This window comes from Ammospiza caudacuta, chromosome 13 (genome assembly GCF_027887145.1).
Source record: "Ammospiza caudacuta isolate bAmmCau1 chromosome 13, bAmmCau1.pri, whole genome shotgun sequence".
Classification (NCBI taxonomy): domain Eukaryota; kingdom Metazoa; phylum Chordata; class Aves; order Passeriformes; family Passerellidae; genus Ammospiza; species Ammospiza caudacuta.
The window spans coordinates 19,495,249-19,508,828 of NC_080605.1; positions in this window are offsets into that span (position 1 = coordinate 19,495,249).

Consider the following 13,580-nt stretch of genomic DNA (forward strand, 5'->3'; position numbering starts at 1 on the left):
ATGGACGGGACGATGACCACAGACATGCACAGGGAAATGTCCTTCATTTTTTTTTTTCTGTGTTCTTTCTCTGTCAAACCCCAGAGTTTTGAAAGAGGCAGTTTTGGAAGTGATTATTGGTTTGTTTCAAGAGAAGCCAGGGAAGGCTGAGCAGTTCAGCCCTCAAAGGCATGGGCAGTTTGGGTGAAGAGTGACCAGGAACAAAAGGTGGCTCAAAGCAGCTTTTCTGCTTCCACCAAAAACCACCCAGAGCCTGAAGAAACACTTTCACCATCCTGTCAAAGAAAGGTTGTGCTTCTGCTGTGAAAGCTTTCACTGGTCAGAACAGTTGCATCACATCCCAGCATCGTTCTGGGAAAAGAAATGCATTTTAACACAAATTTCCAAACAGCACCATCCCATACTCTCTGAGGACTGCTCCTCAGAATAAAGACAGCAGAGTCTTTTGGTTTGCCTATAGCAGTATCTTTTGGTTTGCCTAACTCAAACCCATCTTCCTTGAGGTCTTTATTTTTTCTTTTGGAGGAATTAATTGTCTGAGGGATGCTCAGGCCTGGCTGGGGATGGTTCCCTTCAGCAGAGTGTCCCAGGGACAAAAGGATTGAGGGGACTTTGGGTCAAACCCTGCCCTCAGCTGAAACCCTCCTCATCCTCATTATTCCCAAGCGGCCTGAGCATTTCTGAAGGCATAGCTTGGCTTATGGATATGTTGTTGTTGTTATTTTGCCATTCCAGCGCAGAAATGGATCTTTTCCCCTCTGAAGGAAAGGAGTTCAGTTTATCAGCAATGACTTTTAACCACTGGGCTGGTTGGGGCTCTCATGTTTTACAGCCAGGATAAAGGATCCCTGATAGGTGCACCCCAGGATTTATTGGCCCCACAAGGACTCGGGGGTTTGCTGGCAGCACCGTTCAGAGAGTCAGGAGGAGTCAAAGGTTATCTTTTGTAGGGTAGTGTGGGATTTACCAGCTGACCCTGCCCCTGTCCCCTGGTTCATCTGCTAAAATCATTAACGAGTTTTGCTTTACCCTCCAGAACTGTTAGTGTCTTTTTAGCGCCCAGATCCAGTTACTGACCTCGGCAGTGCCAGTGCACCTCGAGGATTTCAGGAGCCTGGGGGCATTTTCAGTGCTAAAAGGAGCAGCAGGAAGAAAGATGAATAGGTGGGTGCTCTGCCCGAAATTAATCTTAATGTTTTCCTTGCTCCTTAAAAGGAGGCCTCTCTTGTTTGTACATCACTGTCTCAAGAGGGTTTTTTTTTTTTTTTTTTTGTTGGAGAAAAGTCTTCACTCTTGCAATGCAATGGGGAAATAATGGGGGTGAAAGTGGGATGTAAAAATGAATTCTGAAATGCTGAACTGGGGCGGTGCTCCCTTCACCAGGGAAGTGGGAGGATTCTGTTATTCCTGCTGAGGAATGATGGGAAAATCATTTTGGCATTCTACCACACTCCTGGAGGACCCTTCATGCCTTTCCTGAGCTTTCTGGCGATCATCCCCTGGCTCTGTCAGGGTCTTTTCCTCACCCTGCCATGCCTGGAGGTGAACTGCACGATTCTGGGGAAAATCAGCAGATGAGAGCTGCTGCTCCACCCCTCCAGCTCCTCCACATGTCCCCTTGCACAGCCTGCAGCAGATTTGTTTCCAGTTAAACTCATCTTGGAACGAGGCCACCCCAAAATGATCAATGCAATAATGACAACCCTGCACCATGGGCTTTTCCCCTGCATCCAAGAGCAGCGAGCAGAGGTCATTTAAGGCCTCCCAGCAGTGTCCCTTCCTCCCTTCTGCCTTGCCCTGCCCCATACATCAGTGATCTAATCACTGGTGAAACCCAAGGCGGGGGGCTCTGAAGTTATCCCGTTACCAAATCAAGATTTATCGGAACGTGAGAAGCCTGGCAGGGTTTTATGATACGCACGGCGCCATTCCTCGCCCCAAACCTATTTGTTACATTTATACTCCGGGACTTTTTATCATTCCTGACACCCCTCCATCTGTTCCTCACCGTGCAGTAGCTGGGGGTCCTGTTTCACGGGACAGCAAGGATGAAATCGCTTCATCTCAATAATGGGTTACAGTAATTAGGTTGCTGTTTGAACACTTGGATTTTGATCTGCTTTTGGGATAAATTCCCTGGGTTTCTTTTCCTTCATAGAATTTCACACCCATATAGCTGCTACTCCACCAAGTATTGACTTTACAATTTTATATATTTTCCTTCCAACAGGAACTACCTGAATATCACACTTCCTTCTTGTAAAAGTAAGGCAGGGAACAAATGTTCTCAGGCATTAATTACAGCCAGATTATCTGATATCAGGATCCAGAGAGCAGATTTCTTAATATGCAGCGTAAAGTGCAAAAAGGAGGCGAAGAGGGGAGAGAAAAAAAAAATCTCTCTTTGTTTTCACTTCGGTGTGAAGCCATTTGGAACCTGTTAGCTGAGCACAACAGCTCCAAGATGCTCTTGATTAATGGCAATTACAGTGATGCAGCAGCTACCCCAGCGACATGATCGACAGGGCCTTGCCAGCGCTTTTAACTAAAGTTAAACAGGGCTGAATTCCGCGGAATCCGTCAGGAAATTGGAAAATCTCGGGGCTGCTTTGAGCCCTGCTGATGGCAGAGGCAGATCCTCCGTGCATGCTGTGTCACTGCTGGCAAAACCCGCCAGCAAGAGGCTCCTGCATGTCACTGCTGAGGTGACAATAGCCAGATCCGTGCAGGGATGGAGTTCTGGAGGTGATGCATCTGCTTTATTAAATCTGGGTTGTTTAGCTCAGCTCCAGCCCACTGGACCCTAAATTTTTTGGGGATGTGTCACAGGACACGTCTGTGCACTGCAATTGTCCTGCAAACATCTCCCACCACTTGTTTGCATCTATTTGAGCACTTGGATTTTGATCTCCTTTTGGAATAAAGTCCCCTTCTCTTCTTTCTCTTCTTTCTCTTCTTTCTCTTCTTTCTCTTCTTCTTCATACCATCCTTCATAAAATTTCACACCCCTATAGCTGCTACTCCACCAAGTATTGACTTAAAAATTTTATATATTTTCTTTCCAAAGAACGATTCTATTTATTTTCTTTCTAAAGCAAAATGCTATGTATTTTCTTTCTGTAGCTGGTGACCAAGTTTGCTTCTCACTGAAGCTCTCAGAGGAGTGGCAGAGCCTGGGAGTCTTCCCAAGCTCCACCCAGAGAGGCTGGAGCAGGTCTTTGACCAGAAGTGGTTTTATTAATTAGAGCTGGGCATGTGAATGTCAGAAAAAAGATTATAAACAATGCCCTTGTGAAATGTGAGTAAATACAGTGAGGTTCCTGCCAGGTCCTCAGCTGAGTGGGCTTTGCTCATGATGAGCATCAGCTCCCCAAAAAATCTTCTCCTGCCTTCAGAGGGAATATTTGTAACACAAATTCTGGCTCCACCTGCCCGTGTGTACAAATGTGCTGCAAACATCCATGCTGAGAGACAACATGAGAATTTAATAAAATAAAGTTATATCTTATTACTATGGAATTGAAAATGTTAAGTCCTTACTCTGTTTTAATAACACAGCTCTGTGCTGGCTTTAAAGTTTGGTTTAAAAATGACCATTTTCTGCCTTATTTAGACTCAGTGCCCCAGCAAGAGAGAGCTGGGAGGCACAAGCATTTAGAGGAGTTCAAATAACTCAACTGGCCGTGACCTGAACTAAAACTAATAGTTTGTGTTTGTGATGGCTACGAGAGCGGCATCTGGCTTACATTTAAATAGAAGGCTATTCAATAAAGGCCCTGCTTCTCCAAACTGCACAGAAGCAAAGATTAATTATTGCAGCTAATGACATTTCGGCCATTCGTGCACCCAAGGGAGAAAGGCAACCCCTGCCCCAAGAACCAATAACAACAAAAATCTCGCAGAAAGCCCCACAAGGGAGAAAACCCCCAGAAAATATTGTTGTTCCTGATATTCTGCCCAGGCAGGCTAACCATGGAATTAAATATAATTTTTACCAGAAAATTCTTTTTTTTTCTTCTTGTTATCCTCCCAGAGGAGAACCCAGAGTTTCAAATGGGCTTTTAATAGCAACGCTCTGAGAATCCAGCCTCTGTGTCTTGCAGCTTCTTAGGGAGGTCATGTTTCACATTTCACTCATTCCTCAGTGTGTTGGCACAGCCTAACACTGGCTTCAGACATTTGGTATTTGAAACAGAAAATCTTGGTGTTTCATTCCTTGCCTCACTTCTCCCCGTGTTCCTCCAGCATCATATAATATTGACAGCCCCTGCCTGGAAAGAAAGGCCAGGTTCTCTGGTTTATTCAGCTGCAGGCTTTAAAAATGGAGAATGGGGGTTTTGTTCAGAGGAAAGAGCAACTGCCAGTGAACTTTTTCCTTCTTTACATAAAAGTGGGATAGCACAATAAACAATGGTAAGAGAAGTGGGACCCGAGGTATGCATACATGTATGTAATATTTTTTAGCTGGCTGGTTTTTCAGTGCCCAGGCTTCAGGGTACAAATCTGCTCCAGTTTGTGTGAGTGATTTATGTCCTGTAATAATCTCAAACCTGGGCAGTGAGAGCTCTGGCCATAGGCTCATGTTGTGGTGAGTCACATTCTGTGACCACACTGGTGTCCCCAGGGCTTTCAGGGGCAAGAACATGCACAGATTTGGGGGAAAAAAAAGCAGATGGGAAAGAGAAAATACAGAAACCAGTCATCTTAATCACAAGTGGAAAAAATTCAGTGATAATGCCTATCTGGAAATCTTGTCCATTATCACTACATTATTCCTAGAATCGGGAACCACTGAGATTTTTCTGACTGTTCTCCCCACGTGGATCAATTTTGTAAGGAGAGTAGATGTAAGTTTTTCTCCTCTTCCACTCTAACCAAGTGGAAAGTTTCTGGGGCAACTTTTATGATTGGAAGCATTTTTAGGTAAATATCTGCAAGGTTTTACTCTTTCATACATCATTTCTTGAGGCAGTGCTTTGGCATCCAGAGGTGACTCCTGCACCAACACCCTTCACATCTTTCCTGAGCTTCCTGAGGGTCATGCCCAGGGTCTGTCAGAGTCTTTTCCTCACCCTGATGGCAAGAAATGGAATTCCATTTTTTTTCTTTGTGGGTATGAAACTGAAATAATTGCTTTCCTTCACACAGGGGCCAGTCCCATCCTCTCCAATGCCTCTGTTTAACCTCCCTGTCCCTCCCAGCTGTTCTCTTCACCTCCAAACCCTCGAGGAGCCAGAATGGGATGGGCAGTCACCCACAGAGGGCACCTGTTGGGGACAGAGCCTGGTAACCCCTGCTGTCCCACAGACATGGCTTTGAGTGTGTGGAGTGGGACATTCCTGTCCCTGTGTGACATCCCCCATGCAAAAAGGGGTCCAGAGGAGGGAGAAAATGTCCAGGTGGAGGAAAGGAGTGATGATGGTGAGCAGTTCCACTGAAACAGCAAGAGGAGGAATTGAATCACTCTGCCATGAACAGCACTGGAGAGCTGGATTTGTGTCCCTGCTGGCATCCTCTCCCAGGCATCCTCATCGGGATTAATGCTGTTTCTGCTCTTCCTCTGGGGAGTTTTCCTCCTCCTTTTGTCCACAAGCACAGAGGGATGTGAAAGGGAAAGGAGAGCAGCTTTGGATGGTGGCTGTGGCTGTTGTGAGGAGCGGAGAGCAAAGCTGAGTTCTGATGGGAGCTGTTTGCTCCCACAGGGGTGTGACAGCCCTGCAGCTGTCACCAGGTGGGGGATTGTGTAAAAATATATCCAGGCTCTTCTTTGGGAGTGGATCTGTGACCCTCCAGGCTGGGTTTAGCTCCTGCAGGGCTCTGTGGGAATGGATCATTTTTGGCAGAGCCAAAAGGAGCCCGAGTCAGTGCGGCAGGAGAAAGGACCTGGCAGGGATGGAGAGGGAATAAATCCCTCAGCCAGAATTTGAGGGAGAAATTTCCCCCCCAAGATGGGAGAAATTCCTGAACTACAGAAATTAGGGGCTTGTTTTCTTCAAAGTGGCTCAAGTTTTCCCTTCAATACTCAAAGTAGAGAAATGATGGATGGTGCATCCTTCAAAACTCTCTCTCCACTGTGGGTTATTATTGAGAGCCCTGAATTTGCTTTACATGGAGGCTTCAAGAAGGGAAAAATCCTGGGGAGGTCCAAAATGCTCCAGATGAGACCCTGAGATATTCCTCTGGAGCCCAAAGGCATCCAGGAGGGACCCAGCTGATCCACGGTGCCTGTGGGGAGGAATGGTTTGGAAACCATTTGGAAACCACACCTCGGGCTGCAGGTGAATAATTGCATTTTCAAATGCTCAACTGAGCATTTAATTAATAACATGTTATGGGAAGATGGTGGAATTCTTCTAATTTAAAAAAATGCCTTTTAACCAAAAATTTCCAATGACCACTTTCAACTGCATTTGTGTGATTTTTTTTTTTCATGAAGTCATATACCCAAAATATATCACTTTGGGGCTGAAAAAACAAAAACAAACAAAAAAAAAAGAGGTCTAGTTTTAAAGATTTAGGTTAAAAGTGAATTCCTAAAGACCAGAATGTTTACAAAACCACATTTATTTTCAGTAAACTAAAATTACTTTGGGCAGTGTCCTTAAGAAGGACAGTTGAAAGAATAATTTGATATTAGAATGCCATAATACAAGATATTGATTTTTTGTGTTTGTATTTATTCAAAGGCTGTTTAACACTATTTGAAAATCACATCACAATAAGATTTAAATATCAGATTGTTCTTTGACTGAAAATATGAGTTAACTTATGCCTATTCTAAAGTCAAAAAATAGAGTATTTAAGAGGGCCAAACTAATTAAGTAGAGAAAAAAAAATTGAAATCCAAAAGCTCTTATTGAGCTTTGTCCAAAAATCTGACTGTGGTGCACTTCCTTTCTTCGATCTGATAGTTGGGAGCTGGAATGAAATGGGAGCTGTGATAAGCACATCCAAAGGCAGGACAAGCACTGGGGTTCCAGGGGCTGCTTTCTGGAGGTCTCTGTCCCAGATATGGATCACATTTCCTCCTGTTTACATGTAAGAAGGTTGTGAAGATCTGCAATTTTGGAGATACATCTGGTTCTCGCATCAAATTAAACAGCAACCCAAGCCCGAGCGCCGGGGCAGATTTTAAAATGTAGGAATGAATGTGTGTTTATACAGTATTTGCATTAATGCTTCCTAGGGTTTATTTTGAAAGTGAAGAAAGAACATTGCATGGTAGGCAACTTAACCCAAACAATATCGGTTTAAAGCCAGGGCCGTGCTCCTTGGAATATTTTCCTAGTGTTTTGAAGTGTCCACTTGAAGAGGGAGCAAGGGGAGGAGGAGCGGGGGGGGGGAAGAAAAGGATTGTTCTGTCTTCTGCTCTGTGTTTGGCCTGGCTCAGTAGGGCTATTGCTGTGGCTCATCTGGTATGGATTAGTCCTTCTCTCTCACACTCTGTCAACTTGGGTGTTCTGCACGCAGGCTGTTCCTGCAGGGGGCTTGGGTTTGCTTTTTTTAACGGCAGGAAGTGCCCCGCTCAGACCACATGTGAAATTGTGTGGGAACAGTGGGGGGGATGAAAGAGCCCCATCAAACATACCGAGAGTGTGGGTGGAGAGGCAGGCAGCGCAAGGGGAGAGATACCAGCTGAGGGATTTCACCTCCTGGGCTGCTGGGCCGGGCACACGGCGCAGGTTTGATGCTTTGAGAGTGGCTCAGTGCTGCTCGCGGCATCGATTTCTAATATTTTATCATCTCGGGGCTGCTGGGAGTGAGAGGGATTACAGCTGCTGCTTAATTTGTTCTAAATTTCCTGCGAGCCTCAGCAGACACGAACAGGAAATAGGCAGTAAATGTTTAATGGGTAATACCTGACTGGACAATTAACAGGTGCTGTCACACTGAAAACCCAAGCCTGGCTCTGTGGGATCACCTTGGGGATGTGGACATCCCCCATCAGCACTGTGGTACCCAGCCTGAATCCCTCACATCCCAAAATTCATCTGTGTTCGCACATCCAGAAACAGACTCACAAGATTTTTATTTCTTTTTAAAGCATCTATTTGATGCTGATGATTTTGCTGTTGATTTTGCTGTTTCCATGAATAAATGTCACCACAGAAACTGGTCCAGACTGCAGCCCTTGTATTTATTTCACACACAAATTCCACCCTTGTTTTTCACATCCTGGAAGAGGCAAATCCAATGCTCATCAAGAGATAGAAAACTGTAACTTGGTTTTCCACGTCAGAATAAATTCCTGTCTGTGCTGTCACCTCAGCTCTACCAGGGACCAGCAGATACTGTCCCAAAAAATTGCAATAGGCAGGATATATTAAATGATCTTTCCCTTCTGGACTTTCTCAACTCCTGGCAATCAGCAGGTATGAGGTTTCCTGCTCTGGAGTCTGTATCTGGATTTTAATAGTCATTGATGGATGTTGTTTCTTCATTTTCAATTAATTTTTACTTCTGGTCTCCATAAAATCCTGTGGCAATGAGTTCTACAAGTTAATAGTGTGTTCGGTGAAAAGTACTCAGACTTGGTTTAAATCTCAATATTAAATGTGACTTTAATTCTATGCTGTCTTTTTTTTCTCCTCAGTAGAAGGTTATTTTAAAATAAATTTTCCATGGGATTGCCAACACCATGGAAATCAGGCAGTGTCAATCAGACACAGTTCCTGGGGTTGGCTTCTCTGCCTTAACATGCCCATTAAAATTTCAAAATATTTTTATTATCATACAATTTCTATTTTTACATTATTGCTCCTATGAAACTATGTTATATTTTAACTTCTATTACACTCAATTATTTTGCTGCAATTGCAGCAATCTTTTGCAATTGTTCATTTATCAGCAGACAGAATATTAGGGAACAGCCCCTTTTCAACCTTCAGCCTTCCTTACTAGTTACAAGCTTGCAATTAAGCTCTGATTGCTCAGAATAATTGTATTTCCAATTAAGGCAGAATTAGGCTAATTGAAATGCTATTATTACCTACAAAGCAATATTGGTTTAATATGTTTGGCCAACACAGAGCAAAGCTCTCCTTTGGAATTTGATTCATTAAGTTCAAGTCCAATCGAGTTCAAAAGCTCCCCCTGCAAAGCCCTGCTGTCCCCTAATAGTGCATGACTAATGTCTTACACTTGGCTTTCCTATAAATTGCTCTCTTTACTGAGCAATTTCGGTGTCAATACTCAGACATCCTTATCAGCACTTGATGTTCATGTAAACCAACTCTGGTTAATGACTACAAGGATGGGGAGGGGGGCGAAAAAGTAACATTGCCCAGACCTCAAGGCTCCTGCTCCATCTGAGCTTTGAAGTCCAGCTGTTAATAGCAGCGTTGACTACTTACATAAAAATGTGCAGTAAACTGCACTGACATTGTCTGATTTCCAGGGATTGCTTTAAACCATCCCAAAGGGCCTGGAGCTCCCACCCTCTCCTCATCTCTGTCACTCAGGGTGATTAACGCTGCTCTGATACCCAGGCCATTGTCCCAGCCTGAAAATAAGTAAACATTTTTATAGTTGGGAGCAAGAAAAATTTCAAACAAGTTCCCTTTTGCCTGAAAAAGGGATCACCAGCTGCTGTTTATTATCTCTGTGTTTACATCACACATGTGCATGTGGAGGACAAAGTAGTTCAATAAATTACTCCTCCACCATCGGCTTGGCCAGTCCAGGCTGCCAGGAACAAAAGCATTTAATGGTTTGTTGAATGTCTCTGAATGCTCCTATGGTCATTTTTAACTCTCACCAAGTAGTTGATCTGATTTCATCTGCTTTAAACTTTGTTTAGGGCTCAGAATGTTTTTTTCTTATTGAGTGCAGTAAAATAAATTATAGCCATGCTCTGCTATTGAAGCAGTTAATAGGGGTGGATATCACACTGGGCTGTCTGACACGGGGATGGGGATTCTCACCCTGGAATTCGCTACAGCTTCCTTGAGATTTGGTGAAGTTCCTAACTCCTCACTTCTGCACTCAGCAATTTACCCAATATCTCCATTGCTGGCTTTTTTTTTTTTTTTTATTGGAGAATACCTTCTTTCCAAAGGAAGAAATATTTTTAAAATTAACAATAAAAAGAAGTGACACTCACAAGGATGTGAGTTGTGCACACACACTCACATCCTTGGCCACCTCTCCAGCTTTGAAAATGGAAATTCCTCACATTTATTTTATGCTTTAAGTCCCTGTCCAGACGTGATCTTGGCTGTTCTTCTGCACACAACCTGCACTGGGGTTCCTCCAGTGGCCAGAGGAGGGTGGCTGCCCCTTGCAAGCCCTTTCTACACCATCTCTGCTGCCCATTCAACACTGAACATCCACTTCTAGCACAAATCTATACAGGAAGGATCCCTATAAAGAAATAAAACCTCAATATCTGTAATTCCTGATCTCTCTCTTCCCACTTCTTCCCCTTTCCAGTGGAGTTATTCCTAAATAAATCCAGTACCTGCCTACAGGTGGGACAGCACACACATTTTCCTCATTGGTACCCCTTGCACCGAAACATCAGTGAGAAGATCTGGGTTTAACAGAGACGCTTCTGAATTATTTTTTTTTTTCTGGATAATTCCAGAATTCCCTTTGCAGCAGAGCCTCCTTAGAGCTGTGTAAATAAAGATTTGTCTGGAACTTCCCAAACCATATCCACTTCACCACCACAGGAGCTGCTCCACAGCCTGGGCTGTGCAAAGCCAAGGTGCTTTGGGAGCAGTTACCATAAATCCACATCCAAGCCCTACATCTTATACACCAAAATCCATCCAGAGGGTTCATGTGGTGTTAACATCAACAATTCCACTCGCTGTCATCCCAGTAAAAAGCTGGGAGGTTCTCTTGATGGTCTCTCAGAAACAGAGACTGCCAAGTCTGGGATTTATTTGTAAACACACTTCAAAACACCACCAGAAAATTCCCTTTAGGAACTTAAAACTTGAAATATCATTGAAGAAAGTGACTCAGATGAGCTTAAATCTGGGTTATTTGCAAGCACTCTGGTTTACTGCTGCTGGGAGTTTTTTGGGAACACAGCATCTCTAGAAGACTTTGTGAATAAAGATGAAAAAGCCACAATTTGGAGCCTGCTGCCTCAGCAGTGCAATGCTGACACAAAAAGATGCTCAGCCTCCTTGTTGTGATACAGGCAGAGAATGAACAGTCAGAGGGCAGAAAACCCCGACAACCTGCAGGTTTATTTAGGTTTTCAAAAGACAGCAGCAGTTCATCTTTGTGCCACTCTGAAATCCCTGGTTACCTTTCCTTGGATGCGTTTGGACCTTGTGTAAATGTCACACCACAAGGAAGCATCAGCATCAGCAATTTCCCACAGACACCTCATTTTGGTGCAATTTTCCATCCCATGTTTCTTACCTTAAGAAATGTGGGTTTTTATAAGCCTCAGGAACCAGATGAACTCTGGGAGGATCCTCTGACTGAAACCCAAGATTTTTTAGGCTCTGCAGTGACCACGTTGCACTGAAGTTGCACCAAGCCTGAAGTTACACAGTAGTTGTAGTCACTCAAATGAAGACACTGACTTGCTTGATTCATTTTTGGCTAAGAGCAATCCCTTGCACATTCCTACCTTTCACCCCTTCCTCATTAAGTGGAAAATCCAAAGTTTCCTTTAATCAGGTTTGAGCTTGGGCTGATGTGATGTTTACTGACTGAGACAGTGGTTTTCAAAGACGTGGGGAACATCTGGCCCCGTGGCTTGGCAGGGAGCCCAGCAAATTGCCAGTCCCAAGGCCCAAGTTCACAGGCAGCTTTTGGGGCTTTCATCCTGTAAAAAGCAAGCCCTGAAGGCAGGGGAGGTGCTGCTGCTCGTCCCTGCTCTCCATCCTCCTGCTTTGCTACCTGTGTGCTCCACAGAGGAGAGGAGGATCCTCATCCTGTCCACTCCAGCTTGGCCACACTGACCATGCCCCTCTCTCATTTTCCTGCTGTGTCCCACCAGATTCTGCCACTCCCAGGGAGCACCTGGGACAAAGGAGGGCAGGGACAGGAGCCAACACATCCCTGTGTCCTGCCCAGCATGTCCCACCCTGCCAGGCTGTCCGTGTTTCCATCCACCACCTCTGTCTGTCCCCACAGACCGCCCTTCTCAAGGCTCTGGGGAGGCTGTGCCTTGCTCAGGGTTGAACCCAGGTCTCCAAACTCCCAGTCGAGCAGCCTGGAGCAGGAGCCCAGGCTGGGATTTTGTCAGCAAAGCCTGCCTGGAAAGCACAGCTGCTGCAGATGTTCTGCAGACGGAAAACATTTGCATCCACCGCTGTTAATGTGTGGTTTGAAAGCTGAATCTGGGATGCTTCACTGGTGTGAATCACTCCTGCTCCAGCAAGTAGATCCATCCACTCCAGAAAAAGGGGAAATCAGACTTCAGATGCTAACTAAGGTTGGATCTCACTGTGAGGAACCTTGAGGATCATGACTTGGGTCTTTCTTTCAACCTTTACTGGGCTATTGGTGGGAGCACAACATTTTAACCAAAGAATGAGCAGGTCTCTTTATTCTCTATATATGTCACTACAACACACCTTGCTTGAGGAGAAAACAGTGCCTGTCTGCACACAAGTGAAAATCTCTGAGGGTAGAGGTTTGTGTGGCTTTCACTGCATGGAAAATGGATAATGGAAAGCGGAGAGGGCCACGGTCAAACGAGACATTTGTTTGTTAGAAAACAAAACATCACACAGCCCTTTAGGGATTAGCACCCGTTGTCTTGAAATGGTTTGTGAGGTGAGGGAGACAAGCAGCCAAGGAGAAAAAAAATCTAAAAAAAATGTTTCCAAAAAGCAGTGACCAATCACCAAGAGAACAGCAAGTCTCTGTCCTGACCTCCCGTGAGCTCTGAACTCTGCTGGCACTGTCCAGCCCCATTCCCTGAGAAACACAAGGCTCAGGGAGAAAGTCATCTTTGTTCCATGAAATATTTACATTGGAGAAGGGAAAGCCTTTTGTATATTGTCACTGACCTTTGGAGGGAGGGGGGCGGTCGTAATCAGGTTTCAGGATCACAATTTTCACAGCTGCACATAATAATTTGATTCAGGTATTTGATTCATGCACTGAGGCTGAAAACTCCTCAAGAACCAACAACTGCTCTGCTTTTCCCACAGAGATACCCTCGACCTGGGCATGGGCCTTGTGTGGAAACATTTTGTGCTAAATGCTGGAAGAAAAGGAAAAGGAATAAAGAAGTTCCATAGAAATGCCTGGGCCTGGTGATCTTTTGTGCCTGATGATTTTTTTTTCCTTTTTTTTTTTTTTTTTTTTTTTCCTTCCAAACAGTCACAAATGAAAAGGAAGAGCTAATAGGAGTTTGGCTCCATCTCCTTTTCCTGAGACAGAGTGGGGTCTACAGAATTTCCTGCTCCTGGGCAGCTATCTTAGAAAGGCCTCAAAACACAGCCGGGTCCAAGAAAAATCAAAGGGCCATCGCTGAAAAGGGATACAGAATTTCCAGATCCTAGGGTGGGAGCTGCATTGATGTGGCAAAAGCCGTGGTGGTGGAAAGAGGAAGCAGGTTCAGTGTAAGATTTCACGTGGATGGCCTTTGGTGCCTCAGCAGT